This window comes from Chinchilla lanigera, unplaced genomic scaffold, assembly GCF_000276665.1.
Source record: "Chinchilla lanigera isolate Chin_1 unplaced genomic scaffold, ChiLan1.0 scaffold00065, whole genome shotgun sequence".
Classification (NCBI taxonomy): Eukaryota; Metazoa; Chordata; class Mammalia; order Rodentia; family Chinchillidae; genus Chinchilla; species Chinchilla lanigera.
Genome location: NW_004955466.1, coordinates 13,348,914 through 13,367,646, shown reverse-complemented (window position 1 = coordinate 13,367,646; position 18,733 = coordinate 13,348,914). Strand labels below are relative to the sequence as shown.

The window sequence follows — 18,733 nt, the reverse complement described above, 5'->3', positions numbered from 1 at the left end:
TTTTTTTTTTTTTGGTTTTTCTCTGGTACCGGGAACCGAACTCACGACCTTGCGCTTGCCAGGCAGGCACTTTTGCCGCTGAGCTAAATCCCCAGCCCCGGAACTTTCATACTTTCTTTATCACATTGAAGGAGTTACTCCCTAGTTTGAGAGATTTTTTTCAATGAGTATAGATTTTGTCAAATACCTTTTATGCAACAATTGGTATGATCATATGGTTTTTCTTCTTTAGCTTATTGATATGGCAGACTATACTGGTTGATTTTTTTGTTTTGTTTTGTTTTGTTTCCAGTACTAGGAATCGAACTGACGACCTTGCTAGGCAGGCACTGTGCTGCTGAGCTAAATCCCCAGCCCCCTATACTGGTTGATTTTTGAATGTTGAACTAGCCTCAAATACCTGGAATAATTTGTGTACAGGAATTTTTAAAAATCTACAGCCTGCAATAAAATATATTAAAACTATGTATCTGATAAAGAATTAGTATCTAAAATACATATATGAACTCTCAAAATTCAACAGTAAAAACAAAAGCACATCAATTAGAAAATGAGCAAAAGGCATGAGTAGACATTTCACTACAGAAGATATATACAGCTGTTAAATAAGTATGTGAAATAACTTCATTAGTCATTAGAGAATTTTAATTAAAATTGAAACAAGATATCACTGCACTAACAGAAAGACTAAAATAGCAGATGCTAGCAAAACCAGGAGGCTGGATCACACAAGCACTGCTGTTGGGAGTGTAAAATTGTACAGCCACTCTGTAAAAAGTTTCATAGTTTCTATGAAACTAAACAGGCAATTGTCATATGATCCGCCAATCATTTATTTTAGCAAAGTAAATGGCATTTATCTTAGAAAAATAAAACTTAGGACTTCCTCAAAATCTTGTACACAAAAGGCCATAGTAGTTTAATTTGTAATAGTAAGAAGTTGTTCTTCATAGGGAGCTAATAAATAATAAATAATAAATAATCCCCACCATGGAATGCTATTCAGAAAAACTATATAACAAAGGAAAACACTATAATATACATAACAACTCAAACGAATGTCCAGGAATTTCTTGAGTGAAAAAGAGAAATCTCAAATGATTACAAATTATAAGATTCCATTAACATAACATTTTGAAATGAGAAAAATTGTAAACAGAGGCCATGATAGGAGTACCAGCTGTCCAGTAGGGTGAGAGTGCTGGCTGTGTGCCAAAGGCAGCAGGAGAGCTTTGTGGCATTGGAACTGTTCAGTACCTGTTCGTATCTGTGGTTACAGGTACAGGAAATTACACAGGTAATAAAAATCCCATAGAAACAAATACATACAAGTAGAACTCAGGAAATCTGAATAAGCTCTGTTAACCTTACTGAAGCAATGTTAGTATTTTGGCCGTGATATTATGCTATAGTTTTGTGAAGTATTACCGTGGGGAAAACCAGGTAAAGTGTACACAGGATCACTCTAGCATTTCCTGCATTCTGTATATACACCACAAAGACAAATAAAATGTGGTGTATACACACATTGCATTATTCCACATGGAATCATGTGAAGAGAATGAAATCCTGTCATTTGCAGCAAAATAAATAGAACTGGAGGACGTGATGTTAAGTGAAATAAGCCAGACACAGAATGACAAGTACTTCAGATTATCCCTCTTATGTGGAAGTTAACATTTAAAAAAAAAAAAAAAAGTCAACCTGAATGTAGAATAGGGATTAATAGAGGCTGGTGAGAGGAAGAGGAGAGGCTGGCTTTTGCTCAGCACATGCTGTATGTAGGTATTAAAATAAGCTGAATCCTGTTAATGTGTACAATTGATACACTTACTCCAAAAAATTAAAGAAAAACTGGTAGAGATATAAATAGATAATGATTTTTGGAAGAAATACAATAGACGTATGAAGAAACTTTTAGTAAAAATAAAGAATCTTAGGGGCTGGGGATTTAGCTCAGCGGCAAAAGCGCCTGCCTGGCAAGTGCAAGGTCGTGAGTTCGGTTCCCGGTACCGGAGAAAAACCAAAAAAAAATAAAAAAATAAAGAATCTTAAAGCGTCATAAGCGTAAGGTTCCAATATTCTATATTGTTGATTTCTTTTTCAGGTTATTATTTCTCAAGTCTCCTTCACCATATAAATTAATGTTTTCTTCCTTAGATGCGTTTAATTTTATTGTCTTATGGTTGCTTCCTGACTTTTCACTCATTGCTTACTACTTGCAACCTTTCCTCTGTGCAGATTAGGTAACTTTTTTTTTTTTGCCATAAGCATGGAATGTTTTGTGTATGCATCCAAGGGAAAAAAAAAGTGAGTCGTAGGCTAATTTTTGTAAATCAGCCAGTGACTGACAGATGGCAAGACAAGACAAAGCAAACCTAGAGCTAGCCCTGGATAGAGGACAGATTTGGGTGATCAGCGAAAGTCTGAGCAACCGAATCTCTGGTAAGTGAAGAAACTCAAAAATACAGCCACGCCTGGGTTTGGTGGCCGTCGCAAACTGCAGACAGCGCGGGTCCTGAGCACCAGCCCAGCTGTGAAGGGCTGGGAGGTCGGTGGGAGGGAGGGCTCCCGGAAAGCGCCGCTACAAGGGGCTCCGGGCCTAATCCTGGCCCCAGCCAAGGAGCTGCGCTGTCAGAGCTGATCCCACCAGTGCCGCCCGGAGAGTGGACTGAGAAGCCACCCCGGCTGCCGCGCAGGTCTGTGTCTGTCCTGAGTGCCCGGCCCAGATGGCCAAGCCAAGCTCCATCCCAGCTCGCCGTTCCAGGCCTCCTGCCCAGAGGCAGCATTGCAGCCGCGCAGGAGAAAGCTTATTCTAATTTTCCCTCCATATTTTTTATTTTTTGTAATCGAGACATAATTCACATGTCAGAAAACACACTTTTATGAAAGTGTACAAATCAGTAGCTTGTGGTATATTCACAGAGTTGTATAATAATCTGATTTCAAAACATTTTTCTAAAATAATTTCTAAAACTAATTTCAAAACATTGTCACCATCCGCCCAAAAATCTCTGTGAACCGGGTGCAGCCGTGCACACCTAGAATCCCAGCTCCAACAGGCTGAGGCAGGAGAAGCACAAGCTTGAGCCCAGTGTGGGCAACTTAGTGACTTAGCAAGACCCTGTCTCAGAATAAAAAAGGGCTGGGGATGTGACTCAGTGTGAAGGCTCTGGCTTCAATCCCAGTACTGCAGAAGCCAAAGGAGAGGGGGAAGGAGAAGGAGTAGGAGAGGAGGGAGGAAGCCCGGGCCCAGTAGCAGTCATTGCTCACCCACCCGCTAACCCAGTGCCTGGTCTGCTGTCTCTCTCTGTAAACCCGCCTCATCTAGACATCTGATACAAATGGAATCACGCAAACAGCAAACTTTGTTATCTGAAGTCTTTTCTGTTAGTGACACATCTTCAAGATTCATCCCCACTTAAGCTGTATCCCCACTTAATTCCTTTTTTAATGGCTCAAGAATAATTCATCATATCGACATAGTACTGCATTTTATTTGTCCATTCACTGATTGATGGATATTTTAGTTATTGCCATTTTTTTTAAGTTCAGTGAATGTTACAGCTATGAATATCTTTTATACAAGCTTTTGTGTGGGCATATGTTTTCAGTTCCCCTGGGTATAAAGCTAGACATGAAAATGCTGAATATTTTAGTTTTTCAGGAGCTGCCACACTGTTTTTTAAAGTGGCTGTGCTATTTTATATTCCTACAGTAATGTGTGAAGGTTCCATTTTCTCCTCATCTTTTCTAACACTCATTGCTTTCCATCTTTTTGATCAGATACATTGAAATGAGCATGAAGTGTTATCTCAGTGTACTTTGATCTGCATTTATCTAATGATAGCATCTACTAATATAATGATTACTCATTTGTGTATCTTCCTTGGACAAGTGTTCCTTTAAATCCACTGTCCATTTTTAATTGGTTTGTCATAATTTATGATTTATGAGTTATTTGAATATTCTTGATATATGTCCCTTTTCATAATATGATATAAATAGTTTTCCCATTCTACAGGTTATCTTTTCACTTTCATGGTAATGCCCTTTGATAGACAAAATTTTTAAATTTTGATGGAGTCCAGTTTATCTGTTTTCTTTTGTTTGTCTGTGCTTTTGGTATCATATCAGAGAAATTTTTGTCTAATCCAAAGTCATGAAGATTTATGCTTATTCTTTCTTAAAGAGTTTTCTAGTTGGATTTTGTATACTTGGGTTTTGCTCTGTTTTGAGTTAATATCTGTATATAGCGTAATGAAAGGGGTCCAACTTTGTTCTGTTGGATATCCAATTGTTTAAAAGAGTTTATTTCTCTTACTGAATACTTTTGGTGAACTAGTCAAAAATCAATTGATCTTATATGTAAGAGTTTAATTCTGGACTCTCAATTCTAGTCCATTGATTTATATCAGTTCTGTGTTTTGTTGGTCACTGTAGCTTTGCAATAAGTTTTATAACCAGTATGTGTAAGGCGGCCTACAATTTTTTTTTTCCAAGATTGTCTTGTCTACCCTGGGTCCTTTTCATCCCAATATTAATTTTAGGATCAGGCTTCCAACAAAACAAAGAATACATGGAATTTGGGAGGGATGGTGTTGAATCTATGGATTAATTTGGGATAGGATTGCTGTCTGAACAATATTAAGTCTTGCAATCTATAGACCCCAAAAAAATCCATCTATTTTATTGCATGTTCTTTAATTTCGGGGTTTTGTACATTTCAGAGTATAAGTTTTACACATCTGTCTTAGTCACTTTCTTATTGCTGAGAAACCCAACACCTACAATGTAAGGAAGGTTTATTTTAGCTCATGGTTCAGAATTTTAGAAGTTTCAGTGCATATTCAGCTGGTTTAAACACAGAAATGGCACGAAGGAAGGAAAACTGCTCACCTTTTCTCAGCTGGGAAGAAGAGAAGAGAGGGAAGAGCTGGAGAGGGAGGGGGACCCTTCCAGGTACCCCTCTCAGTGACACCTCCTGCAAACAACCACGCCTCCAAGTGTATCAGTCATCTTCCAAAACCCCAACCCTGAGCTCAGGAAGCCCTTGGGGGACATTGTCAATGTAAACCTTAACAACATCTTTTCTTAGATTTATCCCTATTTAATTCTTTTTATGGTATCATAAGTGGGATTGTTTCCTTAACATCATTTTTTGGCTTGTTCATTGCTAGTGTATAGAAATACAGTTGGTTTTTGTCTATTGATCCTTTTCCTGCAAGTTGCTGGACTTATTCCCACTGAATAGTTTCATGTGGGTTTCTAATATCTACATACAAGATCATGTTATCAGCAGAGAGTTTTATGTCATTTCCAATGTGAATGGTTCTCACTACTTTTCCTTATTTCATTGCTCTAACTAGAACTCTAGTATAGCAGTGAATAAAAATTTTGAAAACAGACAATCCTTTTCTTTTTCCAGATCTTAGGGGAAAAGCTTTCTTTTATTTATTTTTTAACTATGGCATCAGTTTTTTAAAATTTTTTTATTTTATTTGTACATGTTTGCAGTTCATGTACTTTACAGTCGTCTTGGGGAATGCTTACATGTATATATTACAGCTTCTTTCCTTTTTAAAAATACCCTTCCCCTCCCATCTCCTCCCTCTCTCCTCATCCAGTTCCACTATCTTATTTTTCATTCTTGTTGATATTATTTGTCTTAGCTCCTGTTACATCCTATAGTGTTTACGTCGATTGGGGTTATTATGTTTCTGTGCATGGCTCATCTTTATTCTGCTCATTTCTCTTTCCTCTCAACTCACCTTTTTCCCCTGGGCCACTTCCCTATTGCAAGAGATCTGTCCCTTTGTCCCTTTTATCCATCCCTTATCATTTTCTTTGTTTGTACTTTGTCCCACTCAAATGAGAGATATCATATGGTATTTAAGCTTGTGTGTCTGGTTTACTTAACTCAGCATTCTTTTCCAGGTGCAAATGTCTCAAATTTATCATTCCTTAGAGCTGAGTGGTTTTCCATTATATAGAGATACCACATTTTCTTTATCCAATCATATGTCGATGGGAATACAGGCTACTTCCAGGATTTAGCTATTATGAATTGTGCTGCTATAAATATTGATATGCATGTATCCTGTAGTATGATGACTTAAACTCTTTCAAGAAGATACCTAGCAGGGGAATAGCTAGGTCACATAGAATTTCTAATTTCAGTTCTTTAAGAAATCTCCACACTGATTTCCATAATGGTTGTACTAGTTTGCATTTCCACAACAATGTAGAAGGGTTCCTTTTTCACCACAGCCTCACCATCTTTTGTCATTGTTTGATTTCTTGATGATTGCCATTCTTTCTGGAGGATGATGGCATCATAGTGTTGTTTTAATTTGTGTGTTTCTAATGGCCAGAGATGTTGAACATTTTTCATATATTTGTTGACCATTTGTATTCCTTCCTCTGTGAAGTGTCTGTTCTTTTCTCTTGACCATTCCTTGAGTGGGTCTTCAATTTCAGGTGGTTTAATTTCTTTTAGTTCTTTGTGTAGTCTTGATGTTAGTCCTCTGTTTGAGGAGTACTTTGCAAAATTTTTCCCATTCTGTTGGTTGTCTCTTCACTCTAATGATTGAATCACTTGCTGTACAGAAGCTTTTTGGTCCTGTATAATTCTATTTATTGATTTTTGATGCTATTTCTTGTGTGATTGAGGTTTGTTTAGAAAATCCTTTGCTATGCCTGTAAAGTGTTTTACCTAGTTTATCTTTCAGTAGGTTTAATGTTTCTGTTTTAATGTTTAGAACTTTGAACCATTTTGATTTTAGTATGTGGTGAGAGGTTAGGGTCCAGTTTCAATTTTCTGCACACAAATAACCAGTTTTTCCAAGACCATTTGTTGAATAGGTTATCTTTCCTCCAACATACGCTTTCAGGCACTTTGTCAAAGATCAAATAGTTGAGCCTTCTGTATCCTCAATTCTGTTCCATTGATCCATATATCTCTTTTTGTTCCATACCATTTTTATCACTATTACTTTGTGAAGTCAAGTATTGCTATGCCTCCTGCTTTTCTCTTATTGCCCCAAATTGCTTTTCCTATTTTGGGTCTCTTCTGGCTCCATATGAATTTTATGATTATTTTCTCTAGATCTGTAAAATATGCTGTTGGTATTTGAATTGGGACTGCATTGGATCTGTACAGCAATTTTGGATGTATGGCCATTTCAACAGTATTAGTTCTGCCTATCCAAGATCAGGGGACATCTTTCCATTTTCTGATATTCTCTTCACTCTCCTTTCACAGAGTACTGTAGTTTTCTTTGTAGAGGTTTTTTGCTTCCTTGCTTATCTTAATTCCTAGGTGTTTCATTTTTCTTGAAGCTGCTGCGAATGGTTTTGTTGTCATAATTTTCTTCTCATCCTATTCATTGGTGGTGTACCCAATGCTAATATTTTTGTGTGTTGATCTATCCTCGTACTTGGCTGAAGTTGGTTATTAATTCTAAGAATTTTTTGGTAGAGTTCTTTGGGTCTTCTATGTAGAGTATCATGTCATCTACAAATAATGATAATTTGAGTTCTTCTTTTCCTATATGTATCCCTTTTATTTCTTTCTTTTGTCTAATTACTCTGGCTAATGTTTCAAGTACTGTGTTGAATAGAAGAGGAGGTAGCAGACATCCTTGTGTTGTTTCTGATTTTAGAGGGAATGCTTTTAATTTTTCCCCATTTAGTATAATGCTAGCTATAGGTTTGTCATAAAAAACCTTTATCATATTCAGGTATGTTCCTACTGTACCTGTTTTCTTCAGAGTTTTTATTATGAAGAGGTGTTAGATTTCGTCTAAAGCCTTTTCTGCATCTATTGATAGGATTGTGTGGTTTTTGACCTTGCTCCTGTTTATGTGATGTATTACATTTATTGACTTATGTGTGTTGAACCACCCTTGCATCTCCCAGGTGAAACCTATTTGATCATGATATATAATCTTTTTAATAATGTGCTGCATTCTGTTTGCTAACATCTTGTTGAGGATTTTTGCATCTATGTGCATTAAGCAGATTGGCCTATAGTTCTCCTTTTTAGTTGAGTCTTTATCTGGTTTGGCGATGAAAGTGGGAGCACTCTGTCCCTTTCAATCTATTTGAAGAGCTTGAGGAGTATTGGTGATATAACATCTTTAAAAGTTTTGTAAAATTCAGTAGTGAGTCCATTATGTCCTGGACTTTTTTTAATTGGTAGATTTTTTTATTAATTTGTTAATTTCATTGTTTATTATTGGGTTATTAAGCATATTTATGTCTTCTTGGATTCATTTTGGTAGTTTGAATATGTCTCAGAATCTGTCCATTTCTTCAAAATTTGTTAATTTGTTAGTTTTTGAAGTCCTTACTATTTTCCAGATTTTGACAGTATCTGTTATGATTTTCCCTTTTTCATTTCTAATTACATTGATGTGAGTCTTTCTTATTTTTTTCTTGGTGAGTCTGGCTAAGGGCTTATCTGTTTTATTTTTATTTATTTATTTATTTATTTTAAGAACTAGCTGTTCAGTTCACTGATTATTTTAGTCTCAATATCATTGATTTCCATTCTCATCTTTATAATTTTCCCTTCTTAATTTTGGTTTGGGGTTGGTTTATTGTTATTTCTCAAGTTTCTTAAGATTTTGCATAAGGTTCTTTATTTGAGCTTACTCTGTTTTCCTAATGTGACCATTGATTGTGATGAATTTTTCTCTTAGAACTGCTTTCCTAGTGTCCCAGAGGTTTCACTGATTGGTATAGTGATTGTCATTAACTTCCAGAAATTTTTAAATTTCTTCTGTAATCCATTGGTTGTTTAGGAATATGTTGTTAATTTTCCATGAGCTTTTGGCTTTCCCAATATTTGTTCAATTGTTGATTTTTATTTTCACTGCACAGTGGCCTGATAGTATGCATGGAGAAATTTCAATTCTCTTGTGTTTACTTAAGCTGTTTTTGTGGAGTAGTATGTGTTCTATTTTGGAAAAAGTACCATATGCTGCTGAAAAGAATGTATATTCTTTTGTAGAGGGGTGCTGAAACACTCTGCATGTATTTATGAAGTCCATGTGGTCAAGGGTGTAGTTCAGCTCTGATACTCCTTTATTGGAATAACTTTTTGTTTAGTTGATTTGTCTCTGTGAAATTGCGGTGTTAAAATTCCCTGCTATGATTGTGTTGGTGTTTATTTGATCTTTTACTTTCAGTAGTTTTTGTTTTATACTCCAATATTTGGCACATATTTTACCAATGTTATCTATTTTTGTTGGATTGTTCCTTTAACTAGTATGTAGTGATCTTCTTTGTTCTAATCAGACAAAGAGGAAGCTTGTCTAAAATTAGAATTGCTACCACTGCTTGTTTTGAGAATCCTGGAGCATAAAATGTTGTTTTACATCCTTTAACTTTTAGTCTTTTAAGTATCTTTGGGGATTAGATGAGTTTCTCAAATGCAACAGACAATTGAATTCCGTTTTTTTTTTATTAAGTCTGCCAATCTCTGTCTTTTAATGGAAAAGTTGAGGCTGTTACCATTGAGATATATTACTGAGATGTGTTGGTTACTTACTATCATTGTCTTCTTTATCTGTTTGTGAATGCTTTTTCTTTTCCTGACCGTTTTATTTCTGTTTATCCATTGACCTCACTAATTGCCCCTATGTTTTTAGCTGTGTCTGTTTCCTGATTTATGTTGAGAATATTCTTAAGTGTTCTCTCAAGTTCTGGTTTATTATTCATATATCTTTTGAGCTGGTTTTTTTCATGGAAATACCTTACTTTACCATCTATTTTGAAGGATACCTTTATTGGGGAAGTAATCTGGGTTGGAAGTTATTTGCTCTTATGGCTCTTCTGGCCTTCAGGGTTTATGCTGTGATTCTTATTGATTCACCTTTATGTGAGTTTTTTTTTTTGTTCTTTCATTTTGTTTTGTTTTTCTGGATGCCTTTAAAATTCTGGGGTTTTGCTGGATATCTGGGAATTTAATACCGTTATGTCTTGGTGAGGTTCTTTTTTCATTACAATTGTTGGGTGTTCTGTAAGCATCATTTACTTGTATCTTAAACTCTTATCTTAAATTTGGGCAATTTTCTTCCATGATAAACATGTTAATGAATCCATCTGTGCTGTCTTCTAGTTTTTCTGTAGCTCCAGTTAGCCTTACATTGGTCTTCTTGGCATCTGATAGCTGATGGATAGTCTCTCTTGTTCTCTTATTTTCTTTTTAGCTTCTTTGAACTCTATCATAGTTCACTGTTTTGTCCTCAGAATCAGACACTGTCTTCTCATTGGTCATTTCTGCAGTATATAAATTCTATAAAGTATTTTTATTTCAGGTATTCCTGTCCAACATCTTTTGAAAGATTCCAAATCCTTACTGAATCTGTCATTCAAATTTTGAACTGTTTTGGCTAGCTCATCTAGGTTTTACTTGTTTCACGTGGGTATGGGAGCTTTCACTTTTTCTCAGGTACTCTGTTAGTGATGGAGTTTTTTTAGATTCTTTTTACAGTTAAAAACATTTCCTTTTACTCCTAGTTTTTGAGTGGCTTTTAAATCATGAAACAGTGTTGGAGTTCTCAAATTTTTTTAGCATTAATTGAGTTAATTGTATGCTTTATCCTTTATTCCAGTGATAGATTTTATTACATTGATTGTTTTACTTTTGGATAACTCTCACTAATTCACACTATATACTTTCTATATGTTGCAGAGTCAGTATTTTGCTGAGGACTTTTGCATCTATATTCACAAGGGATACTCATCTCTAGACTTTTTGTTCAGGATTGCCTGTGTCTGGTTTTCACATCAGGGTAAAACTGACTTGATAGAGTACAATGGAAAACTTTTCCCCTTTTCTTCTCTTTGGAAGAGTTTGTGAAGCATTGTTAATTTTTCTTTGACAGGGTTTACCAGTAAAGCCATGTAGACCTGGGATTTTCTTAGCAGAAAGTTTTAAAATTAGTAATCCATTCTCTTAATCTCTATCATTTAGACTTTTCTATTTCTTCTTGAGTCTATTTCTTCTTTTAATTGCTTGTGTGTTTCTAAAAATTTGTCATTTATCTAATTTATTGGTTTGTAGTTGTTCATAGAATTTTCCAGAAGGCCTTTTAATTTCAGTAAAGCTCATAGCAATTGCCCCTTTTATTATTGAGCAATTATTATTATTTTAGTCATCTCAGTTCTCTCTGGTTTTTTTCTGGGTCATTCTAGCCAAATAAAAATTTGTTAACTTTACTGATCCTTCAAAAAGCATCTTCTTTTTGTACTGATTTTTCTATGTTGATTTTCTCTATTTCATTAATTTATTACTTTCATTTGTCTGCTTTCTTTGGATTTAGTTTTCTCTAGTCTCTCTTTATTATTATTTTTATTATTTTTTATTTTAAAGGGAAAAGAACAAAAACTAAATAACAAAAACAAAAACTATAAAAACAGCAGCTTTAAGGCAGGAGAAGTGGAAGGTCAGTGAGATGGGGCTGAAGTGTTCCCCGGGCCCTGAAGGGGAATTGTGAGGTGGAGGTGACCAGGAGCTGAGCATTTCAGATCTGGTTGGTAAATCAGGGCATCACCATGCTGGCTGCAAGCCTTGTGTGTCTCCGGACACTACCTTCTGGGGTTTCCCACCCAGCATTCACCAAGGCCTCCTTCCCCATTGTGAAGAATTCCATCACGAAGAATCAAGGGCTCTTAACACCCAGCAGGGAATATGCTACCAGGTCAAGACTTAGAATCTGCCGTGGGAAAACTGCCCAAGAACTCAAAGAGGCAGCATTGGAACCATCAATAGAAAAAAACACAAAAAATTGAACAAATAGGAAAATGTATTATTGCTGGAGGGGCTACCGTTGGTCTTAGAACATTGTGCTAAAATGGCTTGGGAATGTCTAATGAGATAGGAGCAATTGAAAAGGCAGTAATTTGGCCTCAGTACCTGAAGGATAGGATACATGTACTTAGCAGGAAGTATTGGTTTAACAGCTTTGTCTGCCTTGGCAATAGCTAGAAGTCCTGTTCTCATGAACTTCATGATGGGAGGCTCTTGGGTGACCACTGGTACAACTTTCACAGCCATGATTGGAGCTGGAATGCTGGTACGATCCATACCATACAAACGGCGTCCAGGCCAAAAGCATTTTGCCTGGTTGCTCCATTCTGGTGTGATGGGTGTGGTGGTGGCATCTCTGACCATACTGGGCGGCTCTTTCCTCATCACAGCCACATGGTAGGCATCATGGGCGGCCTGTTCACTGTGGCCATGTGTGTACCCAGTGAGAAGTTTCTGAACATGGGAGCACCCTTGGGTGTGGGCCTAGGTCTCATTTTCGCAGCATCACTGGAATTGATGTTTATTCCACCTACCACTGTGGCTGGTTCTGCTGTGTACACAGTGGCAGTGTATGGTGGATTAGTTCTTTTCAGCATGTTCCTTCTGCATGATACTCAGAGAGTAATCAAACACGCAGAAATAACACCAGTGTATGGAGTTCAAAAGTATGAGCCCATCAATTCGATGTTGGCAATCTACATGGATGTATTAAATATATTTACACGAGTTGCAAGTATGCTAGCAACTGGAGGCAACAGAAAGAAGTGAAGCAAGAAGAAGTGACTTCTGACGCATCACATGTCGTTTGTTTAGTAGGGCAGATGTTCATTACATGCTTTGTACAAGATACTCTTGTTGAGGTTTGGAGGATAAGACCATGTTGACACCTTTAAATGTTCCTGTAATGCAACCCCCAGGTCTGCTTTTTCTTTTAGAAAATAAATTCAGCAGTTCTCTTCCAAATAAACACATTAAAAAAAACTATAAAAGTAATACAGAATTTCAAAACAGATGATAGAAAATCAGCAATGGTTGTTGTATTACTCATTGTTATCTTCAAAGTACTTGCTCAGATTACCAGATATAGATATGCAAGACTGATCAAACAAACATTAACAGTTCCTTTCAGTAAAAGAATGGAAATTAGTAGTACAATTATCTTAGCTATCTTGTGTGTGTGTATCTATATATATATATATTTTTTCCTTTCCTTTCTTTTCTCCTTTCCCTCATCCCAGTTGTTCTTTCCTATTAAGCATTTTCTTTCCCTTTCACAATATCTATTGTACCTTTCAGATTTTATTTACATATTCAGGTTCTTACACTAGGGAGACAGTGTGGTGTTTACACATGCAGTTATGATTTATTTCACTTATGAGTATAGTCTCTAGTTGCATCCATTTACCTGTAAAAGCCTGGAGTTTATCTTTCATTATAGCTGAGTAATACTCCATTGTACAAAAATACCACATTTTTCTTATCCACTCCTCAGTTGATGGGCATTTGGATTGTTTCCAAAATTTTGCTCTGACAAATTCTGCTGCTATAAACATGGGTGCACATATATCACTGTGGTATGATGTTTTAAATTCTTCTAGAAAAATACCCAGAGGAGGAATGGCTGGCTTAAATGGGACCTCTAATCCTAATTTTTTGAGGAATCTCTACACTGATTTCCACAGTGGTTGCACCAGTCTACACTCCCACCAACAGTGGAGAAGAGTTCCTTTCTCCCCATATCCCCTCCAGCATTTGTTCTTCATTGATTTCTTGATGGTAGCCATTCTTACTGGGGTGAGATGAAATCTCAGTGTTGTTTTAATTTACATCTCTTGAATGACCAATAATGTTGAACATCTTTTCATATATTTATTTACCATTTATATTTCTTCATCTGAGAAGTGTGTATTCATCTCAGATGGTCACTTTTGGATTGAGTCTTTGAATTTGGGGAGTCTGAGTTTTTTTCAATTCTTCGTATGTTCTAGATGTAATTCCTTTGTATGAGGGACACTTAGCTAAAATGTTTTTTGACTCTGTTGGTTGTCTTTTCACTCTGTTGGTGATTTCTTTTGAAATGCAAAATCTTCTTAATAGGATGGGATCCCAGTAGTTGATTCTTTGAAGTGTTTTGTGTGCAGTTTGGGTTTTGTTCGTGAACTCTCCACCAACGCCTAATGTCTTCAAAATTTCTACCGACTTTGTCCTTCAGTAGATTTAGTGTTTCTGCTTTAATGTTTAGATCTTTGATCCATTTTCATTTTAATTTAGTGCATGGTGATAGACATGGTCTAGTTTTAGTCTTCAGCATGTAGAGAGTCAGTTTCCAGCACCATTTACTAAAGAGGCTATCTTTCTTCCAGTGAACACGTTTGGCACCTTTGTTAAAGATAAGGTGGCTGAGGGTGTTTATAGTTGTGTCCACATCTTCTAATCTGTTCCACTGGTCTTCAGATCTATTTTTTTGCCAGTACCATGCTGATTTTATCACAGTAGCTTTGTAGTATAATTTCAAGTCAGGGATTGTGATGCCTCCTGACTTGTCTTTTTTGACAGATTGCCTTTGCTATTCTAGCTCTCTTCTGGTTCCAGATGAATTTTAGGAGTATTTTCTCTACTTCTGTGAGGTACACTAATGGTACTTTGATTGGGATTGCATTAAATCTGTATAACAATTTTGGAAGTATGTTGGTTTTCACTATGTTGGTTCTTCCTATCCATGAGCAAGGGATATCTTTCCATTTTCTAATATCTTTGGTCTCTTTTTGCAGAGTGCTGTAATTTTCAATATATAAATATTTTATTTCCTTGTTAGATTGATTACTAAGGTTTTTTTTTTTTTTTTTTTTGGACACTATTGCAAAGGTTATGGTATACCTAACTTCTCTCTCAATAAGTTTGTTGTTTGTGTACAAGAATGCTATTGATTTTGGAGTATTTTCTTTGTATCCACTTGCACAACTGAATTTGGTTACTAACTGGGACTCTTTTGATGGAGTTTTTGGAGTCTTCTATGTAAAGGATCATGTCATCTATGGATAATAATAATTTAATTTCTTCCTTCCCTATCTTTATTCCTTTTATTTCTCTATCTTGTCTAATTGCTCTGGCTCATGCTTCAAGAACTATGTTGAATAGGAGATAGTGACAGAGGACATTCTTGTTTCTGATTTTAAAGTGAAAACTTTCAGTTTTTGTCCATTTAGTATGATTTTGGCTGTTGGTTTTTCATAGATGGGTTTTATCAGATTGAAGTAAAGGCCAACTGTTCCTACTTTCTGTAGTGTTTTTATCATGAATGAGTGTTGGACTTTGTCAAAAGCTTTTTCTTCATCTATTGAGATGATCACATGACTTTTGTCTCTGGCTCTGTTGATATGGTGTATTACATTTATTGATTTGCATATGTTGAGCCATCCCTTCATTTCTGGGATAAATCCCAGCTGGTCATAGTGTATAAACTTCTTGATGATTTGTTGAGTTCTGTTTGCTAATATCTTATTGAGGAATTTTGTGTCTATGTTCATTAGGGAGATTGATCTATAGTTCTGTTTTTTTGGTTGTATCTTTGTCTAAGTTTGGTATTAGGATAATACTAACTTCCAGGAAATAGTTAAGGAGTATTGCTTCCCTTTCAATTTCATTAAAGACTTTGAAGAGTATTGGTATTAGATCTTGTCTAAATTTCTCATAGGATTCAGTAGTGAATCCATCAGGATCTGGGCTGTTCTTTATTGGTAAGTTTTTTTTATTACATTTTCTATTTTGTTGTCTGATATTGGGTTATTCAGAATTATTATATCTTCTTGATTAAGCATTGACAATTCATATGTATGTGGGAATCTGTCCACTTCTTCTGTGTTTTCCATCCTATGAAAATAAAGATTGTCAAAGTAGGTATTGATGATCTTCTGAATTTCCACAGGATCTATAGTGACTTCAACCTTATCATTTCTCAATACATGAATTTGAGGCTTTTCTTTCCATTTTTTATAAGGTTGGCTAAGGATTTATCAATTTTATTTATTTTCTGAAAGAATCAGTTCTTCAATTCATTAATTCTTTGCATTATTTTCTTGGTTTCTATTGTGTTAATTTGTGCTCTGATCTTTACAGTTTCCTCCTTTCTGTGGGGTTTGGGTTTGTCTTGCTCTTCTTTTTCTAGAAGCTTGAGGTATAACATTAGATTGTTTCTTTGTGCTTCTTCTGTTTTCCTGATGTGAGAATTCACTGCTATAAATTTCCCTCTTAGGACTGCTTTCATTGCATCTCATAGGTTCTGGTATGTTTTATTAGCATTCTCATTTAGTTGTAGATACTGTTTAATTCTTCCTTTTTTTCATCTGTGACCCATTGCTTGTTTAGGTGGGTATTATTTAATTTCCATGTGTTTATGGTGTTTTTGCTGTTTCTTTTGCCATTAATTTCTCATGTCATTGCACTCTGGTCAGATATTATGCATGGTATAATTTCATTTCCTTTGCATTTACTTAAGCATATTCTGTGGGCTGTGTATAGTCTATTTAGAGAATGTTCCATGTGAAGATGAGAAGAATGCTTATTCTGATGATGTTGGGTGGAGAAGTCTAAGAACATCTACTAAGTCCATTTGTTCACAGGTTTGGTTCAGTTCTGGTATTTCTTTGCTGATTTTTTGTCTAGTTGATCTATCTCTTTGTGACAATGGGTTATTACAGTCTCCTGTTACAGATGTGTTATTGCTTATTTGATTTTTCATGTCTGTTAATAATTGTCTTATATAGGTGGGTACTGCTGTATTTGGTGCATATATATTTATGATTGTTTTCTCCTCCTCTTTGATTTTTTTTTTCTTCCAGTACCAGGAATCGAACTCATGACCTTGTGCTTGCCAGGCAGGTGCTTTGCAGCTGAGCTAAATCCCCAGCCCTTTTCCTCTTCTTCAAGTTTCCCCCTAACAAGAATGTAGTGACCTTCTTTATTCCTTTTGATCATTCTTGGTTTGAAGTTCACATTGTCTACAAAAAGAATACTTACTCCTGCTTTTTTCGGGATTCCTGTTGTGTGGAAGGTTGTTTTCCATCCTTTGATTTTCAGTGTATGAATTTGTTTTCATGTTAAATGTGTTTCTTGTATACAGCATGTTGTTGGATCTTGTTTCTTGATCCACTCTGACAGTCTGTTTCTTTTTATTGGTGAATTGAGGCCATTGATAATTATAACTGTTACATATTGACTTATCTTGGTCATGGTATTTTCCTGATGTTGGTTCTTTGCTTTTTGCCTCTGTTTAATTAGTTGTCATGCCTGGTGGTTTCTTTCTGTTGTTGTTCTTGGAATTGCGGTCGTTTTTATCTCTTCCTAGAACATCTTTTAGTACTCTTTGTAGCATTGGTTTGATGTTCATAAATCTCTTCAGTTGTTCTTTGTCATGGAAGTATCTTGTTTCTCCATTAATTTTGAAACAGTTTTGCAGGGTCCATCAATCTGGGCTGAGAGTCGTTTTCTTTCAGGACTTGAAATACTTCACTCCAAGCTCTTGACTTGCAAGTCTGTGTTGCGAAGTCTGCCGTGATTCTGATGGGCTATCCTTTATAGGTGAAGTGTTTCTTTGCTCTAACAGCTTTTGATATTTTGTTCTTGTACTGAGTTTCTGGAATCTTGATTATTATATGTCTTGGTGTCATTTTATTTTGGTCAGGAATGTTTGGAGTTTTAAATGCTTCATTTATTTGTGTGTCAAATTCTTTATTCATACTTGGGAAGTTTTCTGCCATTATTTCTGGGAAGAGTTGTTTTTTTTTTTTTTTTTTTTATGTCATTTGTGCTATTTACAGCTTTCTCATTGACCCCAATCTTATGTTATTCTTCTTTGCTTCATCTTGTAGCTGTTGGGTTGATTTTTCATGGTCTCTTGCTAATTTTAAAATATCATTCTTTTCATTATCATTGTCTGTAATTCTGTCTTCAAGATCTGAAATCCTATTCTCTCCTTCATTCAGCCTGTTATATATATTTTCAATGGAGGTTTTAATCTCTTGGATTTCTATTTGGATCTATTTCATGGATTCCATTTCTTTCCTGTGCTGGGCATTATTTGTTTCAATCATTTTTCTAAGATTATCTATTCTTTTATCTGTGTCTTCTCTAATATCTTTGATTTTAAGCATCATTTCTTTCTATACCTGAGAGATTATTTTCTCCATAGCCTTTTCCACTTATTTTTTCACTTCTGCTGCTATCATTTCAGAAAGTTTATTGTTTAATTTGCAATTTCATCTAACTCCTTGAGTTCTGGGCTTGTCCTGGGTGGGCTGGGGGCCTGGGGTTGCATTTTGGTTCTGTGTCATTTTATTTTCTATTTTCTATTTTTTGTTTTGTTTTCTGTTTTGATACTTGGCAGTTTCTTATGATATATAGCTTCATTGCTAGTATTTAGGTTTCCCTAGAGGGTGTCCTTCAGGGATGTCTTCTAGATGTAGGTGGTTTCTTATAGCTATCCCAAGGACCTCGCTTTCCAATTTGTGAAGGATGCAAGATAACTATTTAGCTCAGCTCCTGTTTCTTTGATACTGGGCTGTGGTGCTGGTTATGACTTCATACAGTCTCAGTGCTATCATATAGGGAAGAAAAACTGTTTATAAGATGTGTGACATCCTGGCCAAAGTAGTATAATTAGTAATAACAATACTTTCAAGTGCAGCTTAACTACTGATAAACTGTTACCTCTGACCATGGGCATAAATGCTAAAATTATGTAACAAAATCAAATATATATACTGTGCACTTGTATGCAGTGATTTTCCCCTTAGGTGATTTTACTCCTCTGTTGGGAGCAGGGGGTTAAGATGGCTAAGGGATAGGCTAAAGTGATGATTGAGGTCAAATATGGTAAAATCAGGTGGGGAAATTAAAGGATGATGACCCAAGTTT

At 35.7% G+C, this 18,733-nt stretch overlaps 1 protein-coding gene and 1 pseudogene across 1 annotated transcript in view; both read left to right on the top strand.

Annotated features, from left to right (window-relative positions):
- Positions 1–18,733, top strand: part of Rtn1 (reticulon 1) — a gene marked incomplete in the record, with an annotated part of 163,969 nt that overhangs the window by 86,741 nt on the left and 58,495 nt on the right.
- Positions 11,499–12,593, top strand: LOC102009482 (annotated as a pseudogene).